This window comes from Pleurodeles waltl, chromosome 10 (assembly GCF_031143425.1).
Source record: "Pleurodeles waltl isolate 20211129_DDA chromosome 10, aPleWal1.hap1.20221129, whole genome shotgun sequence".
NCBI lineage: Eukaryota > Metazoa > Chordata > Amphibia > Caudata > Salamandridae > Pleurodeles > Pleurodeles waltl.
The window spans coordinates 325,991,593-326,004,146 of NC_090449.1; the positions used below are offsets into that span (position 1 = coordinate 325,991,593).

Here is a 12,554-nt window from a genome sequence, read left to right on the forward strand (position 1 = left end):
CCCAGGAGCGTAGTACCTCACGATGGTGAGGGATAGACACAGTCTCTTTTATCTCAGCTTGCCTGTCAGGTGAGGCAGGAAATGCAAATACTGTGAAAAAGCCCAGCGACTCGAACCAGGGACCTTTCGCATGTGAGGTGCGCATGATAACCACTACACTAGACAAACAGACACACTTGCCGGCTTGCTTCATGTGGCTATGCATTGTACTGGAACCACCACACTATGGAAACAGACACACCTGCTTGCTTTATGTGGCTATGCATTGGACTGGGATGCAAGGATGAGGGCCAATGTTCATGACGCTCAAAGCTGAGCCTTCCGGAACACGATCTCTTCCCTTGGAAGAAAGGAACTGGGATCACTTTCATTCCAAGAGGTGATTTCAGAACTGGACCCGAAATTACCATGGAGAAGCACTGTGCATTTAATGTTCCTACGAGCACTGCTGCTCCAGCACAGAAAAGCAGTTGCAAAGAAATCTCGCATACCTTCATGATGCTGAACTGTCTCGACGCCAGTATAAAGCATGTATTGCATTGCAACATGACATCTTACAAGAGTGAAAAGCAGAAATACTCCTGTTTAAAACACAGACTGAACCTATAAAGGTAGGGGTTTGTGTGGGATTTGAACCGAGGTCCTCTCACACCCGAAGCGAGAATCATACCCCTATACCAACTAGACTGCCGCTGCATAGTCATTTGAAACATCTTCTGAAGCGTCTTTCCGAAAAGCAGGGCCATTTGGAGGCTCTCTCTCTCTAAGCGTGCCATAGCAATTGATGTTTTCTGTCAAGGATTTTTTGTTTGTCTCTAGCAAGGCAAGAGGTAGTCAAAATGCCCTGTGCCAGTGAGCTGAACTAGGGCACTGATGTGAAAAGCAGACCCTTTCTGGTAGTTGTAACCCGCTGCAAGTCATGGACCCTTGCACCTTAGACTTCCCAACCAGAAGCACTGAAGGGCCTGCTAGCTCTTGAGCCAGAGGAGCATGCCTCTTGGATTCAAGCACACTTGCTCGATCAGCGCTCGATCAGGCGAGATCGATATTAGTGGCTCATAGGCCTGAAACACTCACCTGGGAGACGCAGGGTGGCTGATTTCCCGGAATGGCCCTTGATGGGGAAATCACCTCCTTTCCCCCGCCTCATTTCAGAATTGTGTGCTAGTCGCAAGACAGTGTTCAGGGGTTCATGGGTACTGCCTACTCCCAGCTGCCTCTCTGTCTTCTTCATGTAAATTGCAAGTCACGAGGAGGCACCATTGCCAATATGCTCCGCCCACCTAACCAAGAATCCTAGTTTGAGCTTGTCTGCCTGTGTTGTTGCAGGGGCAGTGTCTTCTTTGCCCAAAAGGTGGCAGGAGAGCCTCACTTCAAACGATAGAATCAACTGCTTAAGTAGAAACCAGCATGGTAGTTACTGTCATAAAGTGCAGCTCTAACAGAAGGTGTGCCTGAGACGCCCCTTCCAGTAATACACAGAATTTTGATTGAGGGCCCAGCCGATGGGTTGGTGGATTTCTCCTCACATGCCACAGCAGCTTCCAAAGATAGTGGTGTGAGGAGCTGGCTCTGCAAGCAGAGCAAGATTTAAGGGAAGAAAATACACCTGTCAGAAGTGGGATTTGAACCCACGCCTCCATGAAGAGACCAGAAGGCTCAGCTTCACTGAAGATCAAGCTCTCTTGAGTCTGGCGCCTTAGACCACTCGGCCATCCTGACAGCCAAAACAGTGTGCAGGTCGGACTCTTCAGTCTGCACTTGTTGATTTTGCCGCTTGCAATGTTCCTATCAAAGTCACAGCTTTAAAGGCCCCACAATATAACATGGCCAAGAAAAAAAAAAAAAAACAGAACAAGAAACAATGCACATGCACGACCACCGAGGGATGCAGATAACTTTTTAGCGTCCTGCAATAGTAAAGCACGTTTTACACAGGTCACAAGTTTTTAAAGGTCATTTCTGTCTAAGTGTGCATTGAGAGAGACTGAGGTTTTAGGGAGCAAACACAAAAGCTGCTGCTGCCAAGTGTTTCTGCCCGGTCTCGAACCGGGGACCTTTCGCGTGTGAGGCGAACGTGATAACCACTACACTACAGAAACAAGCTTGCTGGTTTGACTGAAGGAGCACAGTTCCCCTCATATGTTTGCACGATTTCCTCTATACTTTATCAGCAGTTGCTTGGAATGCGAGGGGTAAGTGTGAAAATTGCAGCGGTGTCAGCCAGCATGCATACACTCAGACGTCCTGAAAAATCCCACAGCTGCGGGCAGAGACAGACAAATATCTGATGCCTAAATGCCAGGAAGGAGAGCCTGTGAAATCATCACACAGGGCGCACTGAGAGCAAGCAGGAAGGAAGCCAAGGCATTGTAATCCATTTTTCGCCTGAGGCAAAAAATATGTTTTGCGCAACAATGCTTCGAGTGGAATGAGAAATGTTGAGGGGTTGTGTATTTTGAGCAGGATTTGATTGTTTTCCGCTAAAATGGGCTCGTCCGGGATTTGAACCTGGGACCTCTCGCACCCTAAGCGAGAATCATACCCCTAGACCAACGAGCCTGGGAACAGAAATGCAACGGCTCCGACCCTGCTCGGAGGGTTGGTGACAGAGAGTGGGAGACTACATCCCAAAGCAAGAAACTGCACATGGTGCTCTCTTCTGCAGTACGACTAGAGTCATTTGCATGGTCTTCATCGAACATGACATAAAAAGCCTCTATCCTTTAGACATTTTGGCCCAGATTTACAAGAAAATGACTAAGCGCGACGCTGTGCCAAATTTGCAAGCCCCACGCACCGTCATTTTCAAAATGCAGGGAAGCGCCGTATTTAGTAGAATACAGCACACCCCTGTGCTTCCCCCTGCGCCAGCTCTAAATTAGCTGCTGAGCGCCAACGCAGCCGTTCTTGCACCATGGTACAAGGATGACTGCGTTGAGGGGGAAATTGTTTTTGTGCAGGAAGGGACACCTTCCTGCCCAAAAAAAAAATCTTCAATGGTGATTTGCTCTTACTTCTATGTGTGCTGCAGAATGCATCACACATAGAAAGAGCAAAAACAAGGAGAAATGAAAACATTTCTCCTCAGTGCGCCACTCTAACGACACCCCTGGGATGGCGTTGGATTTTGGTGCTGACGCAGATTTACGCCAACTCCTAAATCTGGAGCAGCATCAAAATGCTATGGTGTTGCTGTGGCACACTCCCAACAACACCCATTGCACGCCCCTTCCAGGGAACGCGCTGCGTGCTAAGGGGCCGTATTTACAAGGTGGTGTTAAGCCACAAAAAGTGGCTGAACGCCATCTTGTAAATACCGCGCAGTGCATAGTGCCACCGGGGCGTCACTAAAAGTGATGCTCCGGTGGCGATAGGGCCTTGTAAGTCTGGCACTTTATTTGCTCAAGGTGTGTGTTCTTGGTGAGGGCAGGAAAGCTATTTTCGCTCTCGTACCTTCCTTCCTTGGCTGGCTTGAATGCTGTAGGCTCAGGCTTCATTGCAAAGGTCAAACAGTGAGCAACTGACTGCCGTAAGCTGGCGCAACTCCTCTTGGTGAGCTGTGACAGATGCCCCAGGAGCGTAGTACCTCACGATGGTGAGGGATAGACACAGTCTCTTTTATCTCAGCTTGCCTGTCAGGTGAGGCAGGAAATGCAAATACTGTGAAAAAGCCCAGCGACTCGAACCAGGGACCTTTCGCATGTGAGGTGCGCATGATAACCACTACACTAGACAAACAGACACACTTGCCGGCTTGCTTCATGTGGCTATGCATTGTACTGGAACCACCACACTATGGAAACAGACACACCTGCTTGCTTTATGTGGCTATGCATTGGACTGGGATGCAAGGATGAGGGCCAATGTTCATGACGCTCAAAGCTGAGCCTTCCGGAACACGATCTCTTCCCTTGGAAGAAAGGAACTGCGATCACTTTCATTCCAAGAGGTGATTTCAGAACTGGACCCGAAATTACCATGGAGAAGCACTGTGCATTTAATGTTCCTACGAGCACTGCTGCTCCAGCACAGAAAAGCAGTTGCAAAGAAATCTCGCATACCTTCATGATGCTGAACCGTCTCGACGCCAGTATAAAGCATGTATTGCATTGCAACATGACATCTTACAAGAGTGAAAAGCAGAAATACTCCTGTTTAAAACACAGACTGAACCTATAAAGGTAGGGGTTTGTGTGGGATTTGAACCGAGCTCCTCTCACACCCGAAGCGAGAATCATACCCCTATACCAACTAGACTGCCGCTGCATAGTCATTTGAAACATCTTCTGAAGCGTCTTTCCGAAAAGCAGGGCCATTTGGAGGCTCTCTCTCTCTAAGCGTGCCATAGCAATTGATGTTTTCTGTCAAGGATTTTTTGTTTGTCTCTAGCAAGGCAAGAGGTAGTCAAAATGCCCTGTGCCAGTGAGCTGAACTAGGGCACTGATGTGAAAAGCAGACCCTTTCTGGTAGTTGTAACCCGCTGCAAGTCATGGACCCTTGCACCTTAGACTTCCCAACCAGAAGCACTGAAGGGCCTGCTAGCTCTTGAGCCAGAGGAGCATGCCTCTTGGATTCAAGCACACTTGCTCGATCAGCGCTCGATCAGGCGAGATTTATATTAGTGGCTCATAGGCCTGAAACACTCACCTGGGAGACGCAGGGTGGCTTATTTCCCGGAATGGCCCTTGATGGGGAAATCACCTCCTTCCCCCCGCCTCATTTCAGAATTGTGTGCTAGTCGCAAGACAGTGTTCAGGGGTTCATGGGTACTGCCTACTCCCAGCTGCCTCTCTGTCTTCTTCATGTAAATTGCAAGTCACGAGGAGGCACCATTGCCAATATGCTCCGCCCACCTAACCAAGAAACCTAGTTTGAGCTTGTCTGCCTGTGTTGTTGCAGGGGCAGTGTCTTCTTTGCCCAAAAGGTGGCAGTAGAGCCTCACTTCAAACAATAGAATCAACTGCTTAAGTAGAAACCAGCATGGTAGTTACTGTCATAAAGTGCAGCTCTAACAGAAGGTGTGCCTGAGACGCCCCTTCCAGTAATACACAGAATTTTGATTGAGGGCCCAGCCGATGGGTTGGTGGATTTCTCCTCACATGCCACAGCAGCTTCCAAAGATAGTGGTGTGAGGAGCTGGCTCTGCAAGCAGAGCAAGATTTAAGGGAAGAAAATACACCTGTCAGAAGTGGGATTTGAACCCACGCCTCCATGAAGAGACCAGAAGGCTCAGCTTCACTGAAGATCAAGCTCTCTTGAGTCTGGCGCCTTAGACCACTCGGCCATCCTGACAGCCAAAACAGTGTGCAGGTCGGACTCTTCAGTCTGCACTTGTTGATTTTGCCGCTTGCAATGTTCCTATCAAAGTCACAGCTTTAAAGGCCCCACAATATAACATGGCCAAGAAAAAAAAAAAAAAACAGAACAAGAAACAATGCACATGCACGACCACCGAGGGATGCAGATAACTTTTTAGCGTCCTGCAATAGTAAAGCACGTTTTACACAGGTCACAAGTTTTTAAAGGTCATTTCTGTCTAAGTGTGCATTGAGAGAGACTGAGGTTTTAGGGAGCAAACACAAAAGCTGCTGCTGCCAAGTGTTTCTGCCCGGTCTCGAACCGGGGACCTTTCGCGTGTGAGGCGAACGTGATAACCACTACACTACAGAAACAAGCTTGCTGGTTTGACTGAAGGAGCACAGTTCCCCTCATATGTTTGCACGATTTCCTCTATACTTAATCAGCAGTTGCTTGGAATGCGAGGGGTAAGTGTGAAAATTGCAGCGGTGTCAGCCAGCATGCATACACTCAGACGTCCTGAAAAATCCCACAGCTGCGGGCAGAGACAGACAAATATCTGATGCCTAAATGCCAGGAAGGAGAGCCTGTGAAATCATCACACAGGGCGCACTGAGAGCAAGCAGGAAGGAAGCCAAGGCATTGTAATCCATTTTTCGCCTGAGGCAAAAAATATGTTTTGCGCAACAATGCTTCGAGTGGAATGAGAAATGTTGAGGGGTTGTGTATTTTGAGCAGGATTTGATTGTTTTCCGCTAAAATGGGCTCGTCCGGGATTTGAACCTGGGACCTCTCGCACCCTAAGCGAGAATCATACCCCTAGACCAACGAGCCTGGGCACAGAAATGCAACGGCTCCGACCCTGCTCGGAGGGTTGGTGACAGAGAGTGGGAGACTACATCCCAAAGCAAGAAACTGCACATGGTGCTCTCTTCTGCAGTACGACTAGAGTCATTTGCATGGTCTTCATCGAACATGACATAAAAAGCCTCTATCCTTTAGACATTTTGGCCCAGATTTACAAGAAAATGACTAAGCGCGACGCTGTGCCAAATTTGCAAGCCCCACGCGCCGTCATTTTCAAAATGCAGGGAAGCGCCGTATTTAGTAGAATACAGCGCACCCCTGTGCTTCCCCCTGCGCCAGCTCTAAATTAGCTGTTGAGCGCCAACGCAGCCGTTCTTGCACCATGGTACAAGGATGACTGCGTTGAGGGGGAAATTGTTTTTGTGCAGGAAGGGACACCTTCCTGCCCAAAAAAAAAATCTTCAATGGTGATTTGCTCTTACTTCTATGTGTGCTGCAGAATGCATCACACATAGAAAGAGCAAAAACAAGGAGAAATGAAAACATTTCTCCTCAGTGCGCCACTCTAACGACACCCCTGGGATGGCGTTGGATTTTGGTGCTGACGCAGATTTACGCCAACTCCTAAATCTGGAGCAGCATCAAAATGCTATGGTGTTGCTGTGGCACACTCCCAACAACACCCATTGCACGCCCCTTCCAGGGAACGCGCTGCGTGCTAAGGGGCCGTATTTACAAGGTGGTGTTAAGCCACAAAAAGTGGCTGAACGCCATCTTGTAAATACCGCGCAGTGCATAGTGCCACCGGGGCGTCACTAAAAGTGATGCTCCGGTGGCGATAGGGCCTTGTAAGTCTGGCACTTTATTTGCTCAAGGTGTGTGTTCTTGGTGAGGGCAGGAAAGCTATTTTCGCTCTCGTACCTTCCTTCCTTGGCTGGCTTGAATGCTGTAGGCTCAGGCTTCATTGCAAAGGTCAAACAGTGAGCAACTGACTGCCGTAAGCTGGCGCAACTCCTCTTGGTGAGCTGTGACAGATGCCCCAGGAGCGTAGTACCTCACGATGGTGAGGGATAGACACAGTCTCTTTTATCTCAGCTTGCCTGTCAGGTGAGGCAGGAAATGCAAATACTGTGAAAAAGCCCAGCGACTCGAACCAGGGACCTTTCGCATGTGAGGTGCGCATGATAACCACTACACTAGACAAACAGACACACTTGCCGGCTTGCTTCATGTGGCTATGCATTGTACTGGAACCACCACACTATGGAAACAGACACACCTGCTTGCTTTATGTGGCTATGCATTGGACTGGGATGCAAGGATGAGGGCCAATGTTCATGACGCTCAAAGCTGAGCCTTCCGGAACACGATCTCTTCCCTTGGAAGAAAGGAACTGGGATCACTTTCATTCCAAGAGGTGATTTCAGAACTGGACCCGAAATTACCATGGAGAAGCACTGTGCATTTAATGTTCCTACGAGCACTGCTGCTCCAGCACAGAAAAGCAGTTGCAAAGAAATCTCGCATACCTTCATGATGCTGAACCGTCTCGACGCCAGTATAAAGCATGTATTGCATTGCAACATGACATCTTACAAGAGTGAAAAGCAGAAATACTCCTGTTTAAAACACAGACTGAACCTATAAAGGTAGGGGTTTGTCTGGGATTTGAACCGAGGTCCTCTCACACCCGAAGCGAGAATCATACCCCTATACCAACTAGACTGCCGCTGCATAGTCATTTGAAACATCTTCTGAAGCGTCTTTCCGAAAAGCAGGGCCATTTGGAGGCTCTCTCTCTCTAAGCGTGCCATAGCAATTGATGTTTTCTGTCAAGGATTTTTTGTTTGTCTCTAGCAAGGCAAGAGGTAGTCAAAATGCCCTTTGCCAGTGAGCTGAACTAGGGCACTGATGTGAAAAGCAGACCCTTTCTGGTAGTTGTAACCCGCTGCAAATCATGGACCCTTGCACCTTAGACTTCCCAACCAGAAGCACTGAAGGGCCTGCTAGCTCTTGAGCCAGAGGAGCATGCCTCTTGGATTCAAGCACACTTGCTCGATCAGCGCTCGATTAGGCGAGATCGATATTAGTGGCTCATAGGCCTGAAACACTCACCTGGGAGACGCAGGGTGGCTGATTTCCCGGAATGGCCCTTGATGGGGAAATCACCTCCTTTCCCCCGCCTCATTTCAGAATTGTGTGCTAGTCGCAAGACAGTGTTCAGGGGTTCATGGGTACTGCCTACTCCCAGCTGCCTCTCTGTCTTCTTCATGTAAATTGCAAGTCACGAGGAGGCACCATTGCCAATATGCTCCGCCCACCTAACCAAGAAACCTAGTTTGAGCTTGTCTGCCTGTGTTGTTGCAGGGGCAGTGTCTTCTTTGCCCAAAAGGTGGCAGGAGAGCCTCACTTCAAACGATAGAATCAACTGCTTAAGTAGAAACCAGCATGGTAGTTACTGTCATAAAGTGCAGCTCTAACAGAAGGTGTGCCTGAGACGCCCCTTCCAGTAATACACAGAATTTTGATTGAGGGCCCAGCCGATGGGTTGGTGGATTTCTCCTCACATGCCACAGCAGCTTCCAAAGATAGTGGTGTGAGGAGCTGGCTCTGCAAGCAGAGCAAGATTTAAGGGAAGAAAATACACCTGTCAGAAGTGGGATTTGAACCCACGCCTCCATGAAGAGACCAGAAGGCTCAGCTTCACTGAAGATCAAGCTCTCTTGAGTCTGGCGCCTTAGACCACTCGGCCATCCTGACAGCCAAAACAGTGTGCAGGTCGGACTCTTCAGTCTGCACTTGTTGATTTTGCCGCTTGCAATGTTCCTATCAAAGTCACAGCTTTAAAGGCCCCACAATATAACATGGCCAAGAAAAAAAAAAAAAAACAGAACAAGAAACAATGCACATGCACGACCACCGAGGGATGCAGATAACTTTTTAGCGTCCTGCAATAGTAAAGCACGTTTTACACAGGTCACAAGTTTTTAAAGGTCATTTCTGTCTAAGTGTGCATTGAGAGTGACTGAGGTTTTAGGGAGCAAACACAAAAGCTGCTGCTGCCAAGTGTTTCTGCCCGGTCTCGAACCGGGGACCTTTCGCGTGTGAGGTGAACGTGATAACCACTACACTACAGAAACAAGCTTGCTGGTTTGACTGAAGGAGCACAGTTCCCCTCATATGTTTGCACGATTTCCTCTATACTTTATCAGCAGTTGCTTGGAATGCGAGGGGTAAGTGTGAAAATTGCAGCGGTGTCAGCCAGCATGCATACACTCAGACGTCCTGAAAAATCCCACAGCTGCGGGCAGAGACAGACAAATATCTGATGCCTAAATGCCAGGAAGGAGAGCCTGTGAAATCATCACACAGTGCGCACTGAGAGCAAGCAGGAAGGAAGCCAAGGCATTGTAATCCATTTTTCGCCTGAGGCAAAAAATATGTTTTGCGCAACAATGCTTCGAGTGGAATGAGAAATGTTGAGGGGTTGTGTATTTTGAGCAGGATTTGATTGTTTTCCGCTAAAATGGGCTCGTCCGGGATTTGAACCTGGGACCTCTCGCACCCTAAGCGAGAATCATACCCCTAGACCAACGAGCCTGGGCACAGAAATGCAACGGCTCCGACCCTGCTCGGAGGGTTGGTGACAGAGAGTGGGAGACTACATCCCAAAGCAAGAAACTGCACATGGTGCTCTCTTCTGCAGTACGACTAGAGTCATTTGCATGGTCTTCATCGAACATGACATAAAAAGCCTCTATCCTTTAGACATTTTGGCCCAGATTTACAAGAAAATGACTAAGCGCGACGCTGTGCCAAATTTGCAAGCCCCACGCGCCGTCATTTTCAAAATGCAGGGAAGCGCCGTATTTAGTAGAATACAGCGCACCCCTGTGCTTCCCCCTGCGCCAGCTCTAAATTAGCTGCTGAGCGCCAACGCAGCCGTTCTTGCACCATGGTACAAGGATGACTGCGTTGAGGGGGAAATTGTTTTTGTGCAGGAAGGGACACCTTCCTGCCCAAAAAACAAATCTTCAATGGTGATTTGCTCTTACTTCTATGTGTGCTGCAGAATGCATCACACATAGAAAGAGCAAAAACAAGGAGAAATGAAAACATTTCTCCTCAGTGCGCCACTCTAACGACACCCCTGGGATGGCGTTGGATTTTGGTGCTGACGCAGATTTACGCCAACTCCTAAATCTGGAGCAGCATCAAAATGCTATGGTGTTGCTGTGGCACACTCCCAACAACACCCATTGCACGCCCCTTCCAGGGAACGCGCTGCGTGCTAAGGGGCCGTATTTACAAGGTGGTGTTAAGCCACAAAAAGTGGCTGAACGCCATCTTGTAAATACCGCGCAGTGCATAGTGCCACCGGGGCGTCACTAAAAGTGATGCTCCGGTGGCAATAGGGCCTTGTAAGTCTGGCACTTTATTTGCTCAAGGTGTGTGTTCTTGGTGAAGGCAGGAAAGCTATTTTCGCTCTCGTACCTTCCTTCCTTGGCTGGCTTGAATGCTGTAGGCTCAGGCTTCATTGCAAAGGTCAAACAGTGAGCAACTGACTGCCGTAAGCTGGCGCAACTCCTCTTGGTGAGCTGTGACAGATGCCCCAGGAGCGTAGTACCTCACGATGGTGAGGGATAGACACAGTCTCTTTTATCTCAGCTTGCCTGTCAGGTGAGGCAGGAAATGCAAATACTGTGAAAAAGCCCAGCGACTCGAACCAGGGACCTTTCGCATGTGAGGTGCGCATGATAACCACTACACTAGACAAACAGACACACTTGCCGGCTTGCTTCATGTGGCTATGCATTGTACTGGAACCACCACACTATGGAAACAGACACACCTGCTTGCTTTATGTGGCTATGCATTGGACTGGGATGCAAGGATGAGGGCCAATGTTCATGACGCTCAAAGCTGAGCCTTCCGGAACACGATCTCTTCCCTTGGAAGAAAGGAACTGGGATCACTTTCATTCCAAGAGGTGATTTCAGAACTGGACCCGAAATTACCATGGAGAAGCACTGTGCATTTAATGTTCCTACGAGCACTGCTGCTCCAGCACAGAAAAGCAGTTGCAAAGAAATCTCGCATACCTTCATGATGCTGAACCGTCTAGACGCCAGTATAAAGCATGTATTGCATTGCAACATGACATCTTACAAGAGTGAAAAGCAGAAATACTCCTGTTTAAAACACAGACTGAACCTATAAAGGTAGGGGTTTGTCTGGGATTTGAACCGAGGTCCTCTCACACCCGAAGCGAGAATCATACCCCTATACCAACTAGACTGCCGCTGCATAGTCATTTGAAACATCTTCTGAAGCGTCTTTCCGAAAAGCAGGGCCATTTGGAGGTTCTCTCTCTCTAAGCGTGCCATAGCAATTGATGTTTTCTGTCAAGGATTTTTTGTTTGTCTCTAGCAAGGCAAGAGGTAGTCAAAATGCCCTGTGCCAGTGAGCTGAACTAGGGCACTGATGTGAAAAGCAGACCCTTTCTGGTAGTTGTAACCCGCTGCAAGTCATGGACCCTTGCACCTTAGACTTCCCAACCAGAAGCACTGAAGGGCCTGCTAGCTCTTGAGCCAGAGGAGCATGCCTCTTGGATTCAAGCACACTTGCTCGATCAGCGCTCGATCAGGCGAGATCGATATTAGTGGCTCATAGGCCTGAAACACTCACCTCGGAGACGCAGGGTGGCTAATTTCCCGGAATGGCCCTTGATGGGGAAATCACCTCCTTTCCCCCGCCTCATTTCAGAATTGTGTGCTAGTCGCAAGACAGTGTTCAGGGGTTCATGGGTACTGCCTACTCCCAGCTGCCTCTCTGTCTTCTTCATGTAAATTGCAAGTCACGAGGAGGCACCATTGCCAATATGCTCCGCCCACCTAACCAAGAAACCTAGTTTGAGCTTGTCTGCCTGTGTTGTTGCAGGGGCAGTGTCTTCTTTGCCCAAAAGGTGGCAGGAGAGCATCACTTCAAACGATAGAATCAACTGCTTAAGTAGAAACCAGCATGGTAGTTACTGTCATAAAGTGCAGCTCTAACAGAAGGTGTGCCTGAGACGACCCTTCCAGTAATATACAGAATTTTGATTGAGGGCCCAGCCGATGGGTTGGTGGATTTCTCCTCACATGCCACAGCAGCTTCCAAAGATAGTGGTGTGAGGAGCTGGCTCTGCAAGCAGAGCAAGATTTAAGGGAAGAAAATACACCTGTCAGAAGTGGGATTTGAACCCACGCCTCCATGAAGAGACCAGAAGGCTCAGCTTCACTGAAGATCAAGCTCTCTTGAGTCTGGCGCCTTAGACCACTCGGCCATCCTGACAGCCAAAACAGTGTGCAGGTCGGACTCTTCAGTCTGCACTTGTTGATTTTGCCGCTTGCAATGTTCCTATCAAAGTCACAGCTTTAAAGGCCCCACAATATAACATGGCCAAG

At 48.7% G+C, this 12,554-nt stretch overlaps 10 non-coding genes across 10 annotated transcripts; all 10 read right to left on the reverse strand.

The window, feature by feature from the left end:
• Window positions 1-1,610: 1,610 nt before the first annotated feature.
• On the reverse strand, window positions 1,611-1,722 carry TRNAL-CAA (transfer RNA leucine (anticodon CAA)). Its single transcript has 2 exons — window positions 1,685-1,722; window positions 1,611-1,656 (listed from the first exon to the last, which is right to left on the reverse strand). It is a non-coding gene; the product is annotated as a tRNA-Leu (tRNA).
• Window positions 1,723-2,029: 307 nt separating this feature from the next.
• On the reverse strand, window positions 2,030-2,102 carry TRNAV-CAC (transfer RNA valine (anticodon CAC)). The gene has a single exon. It is a non-coding gene; the product is annotated as a tRNA-Val (tRNA).
• Window positions 2,103-2,490: 388 nt separating this feature from the next.
• On the reverse strand, window positions 2,491-2,562 carry TRNAP-AGG (transfer RNA proline (anticodon AGG)). Its single transcript has one exon. It is a non-coding gene; the product is annotated as a tRNA-Pro (tRNA).
• A 2,621-nt stretch (window positions 2,563-5,183) lies between these two features.
• On the reverse strand, window positions 5,184-5,295 carry TRNAL-CAA (transfer RNA leucine (anticodon CAA)). Its single transcript has 2 exons — window positions 5,258-5,295; window positions 5,184-5,229 (listed from the first exon to the last, which is right to left on the reverse strand). It is a non-coding gene; the product is annotated as a tRNA-Leu (tRNA).
• Window positions 5,296-5,602: 307 nt separating this feature from the next.
• TRNAV-CAC (transfer RNA valine (anticodon CAC)) lies at window positions 5,603-5,675 on the reverse strand. The gene has a single exon. It is a non-coding gene; the product is annotated as a tRNA-Val (tRNA).
• Window positions 5,676-6,063: 388 nt separating this feature from the next.
• Window positions 6,064-6,135, reverse strand: TRNAP-AGG (transfer RNA proline (anticodon AGG)). The gene has a single exon. It is a non-coding gene; the product is annotated as a tRNA-Pro (tRNA).
• A 2,621-nt stretch (window positions 6,136-8,756) lies between these two features.
• On the reverse strand, window positions 8,757-8,868 carry TRNAL-CAA (transfer RNA leucine (anticodon CAA)). Its single transcript has 2 exons — window positions 8,831-8,868; window positions 8,757-8,802 (listed from the first exon to the last, which is right to left on the reverse strand). It is a non-coding gene; the product is annotated as a tRNA-Leu (tRNA).
• Window positions 8,869-9,175: 307 nt separating this feature from the next.
• On the reverse strand, window positions 9,176-9,248 carry TRNAV-CAC (transfer RNA valine (anticodon CAC)). Its single transcript has one exon. It is a non-coding gene; the product is annotated as a tRNA-Val (tRNA).
• A 388-nt stretch (window positions 9,249-9,636) lies between these two features.
• On the reverse strand, window positions 9,637-9,708 carry TRNAP-AGG (transfer RNA proline (anticodon AGG)). Its single transcript has one exon. It is a non-coding gene; the product is annotated as a tRNA-Pro (tRNA).
• Window positions 9,709-12,329: 2,621 nt separating this feature from the next.
• Window positions 12,330-12,441, reverse strand: TRNAL-CAA (transfer RNA leucine (anticodon CAA)). Its single transcript has 2 exons — window positions 12,404-12,441; window positions 12,330-12,375 (listed from the first exon to the last, which is right to left on the reverse strand). It is a non-coding gene; the product is annotated as a tRNA-Leu (tRNA).
• Window positions 12,442-12,554: the final 113 nt, after the last annotated feature.